Genomic DNA, 1,415 nt, shown 5'->3' with positions numbered 1-1,415 from the left:
GTGTGTGTGTGTGTGTGTGTGTGTGTGTGTGTGTGTGTGTGTGTGTGTGTGTGTGTGTGTGTGTGTGTGTGTCCACCAACCTATTCTGAAATGCTTACAATAATAATGATAGTGATATTAGCCTGGGAATTAAGCAGCCTGCTTTCGGTTTTGCAACTTCCTCTCGTTGCAAATTGATTTCGACATGCAACATTCGCATTATTATTCACCGTCATCTTTTATTATACATAACTATATATATTATACATAACTATATATATTATACATAACTATACATCATATATTCATGTAGCTTTAACGTAACCTTTATCCCGCAACGCATCACCACAGCGACTAACATGGGAGAGAGGTCTCTGCTGACTGCCTCCTAACTAAAATATAACCTACTAGCGGGATAGCCGGCGTTGCCCTGGGAAATCAATGGCGTTACTCAGTTGGTGACCGCTTGGTTGAAAGGAAAATACCCAAAAAAATCAAACTATTTATTTATCCATGCATCCATGCATCCATCCCATTCCATGCCATGCCATCCCATCGCACTGCATCCCATCCCATCCCATCTCATCGCATCTCATGCCATCCCATGCCATCCCATGACATCCTATGCCATGCCTTGCCATGCCATCCCATGCCATGCCATGCCATCCCATCCCATCCCATCGCACCGCATCCCATCCCATGCCATGCCATCTCATGCCATCCCATCCCATGCCATCGCATGCCATCCCATCCCATCCCAAACAGTAAAAAATAATAAGAAATCAAAAAATGAAAAACATTAAATATAAAAAATAAAAAATAAAAACAAAAAAATAAAAAATAATTCATACTAAAAGAGGTAGATAAAGGGGAAAAAAGGAAAAAGGGGAAATAAGTTTCCCAGCTGGGACTCGACCCCGGAATCCCGGTGTAGGACACGGATGTTCTAACGATTAGGCCACTGCGCCGTTAAGGGTATACCCCACGGATTCACACGTACGTGATGTTACTCTGTAAGCACCGCCATCTATTGATGAATAAAATTTTTATTAATTTTTAACTTTTTGTTTCAACCAGAACCACCTCCCAGACGTGCTGATTCTGAAAATATTTTTAGTTTTCTTCTAGGCTGCGGAGTTCTCTAGTTCTCTAGAGTACGAACTAATTCGGCTGAACAACTTTAGATATATAGATACTAACACCCCCTAATGCACTGCCTCGTATCTAATATCTCCTAATGCCACCTAACTAATATATAACCTATACTAACACTCCCTAATGCCCCCTAACTAATATATGAGCTATACTACCATCCCTAATGCCCCTAACTAATATATGACCTATACTAACACCCCCTAATGCCACCTAACTAATATATGAGCTATACTACCATCCCTAATGCCCCTAACTAATATATGACCTATACTAACACCCCC

At 41.0% G+C, this 1,415-nt stretch overlaps 1 long non-coding RNA gene across 1 annotated transcript in view; it reads left to right on the top strand.

Moving 5' to 3' along the window:
- The window catches only part of LOC106815999, a 15,411-nt gene that overhangs the window by 540 nt on the left and 13,456 nt on the right, over positions 1-1,415 (top strand). The window lies entirely within an intron of this gene.

This window comes from Priapulus caudatus, unplaced genomic scaffold (assembly GCF_000485595.1).
Source record: "Priapulus caudatus unplaced genomic scaffold, Priapulus_caudatus-5.0.1 Scaffold1257, whole genome shotgun sequence".
Lineage (NCBI taxonomy): Eukaryota > Metazoa > Priapulida > Priapulimorpha > Priapulimorphida > Priapulidae > Priapulus > Priapulus caudatus.
Note: the sequence above shows the minus strand (reverse complement) of the source record. Positions and strands in the feature narration are given on the sequence as shown.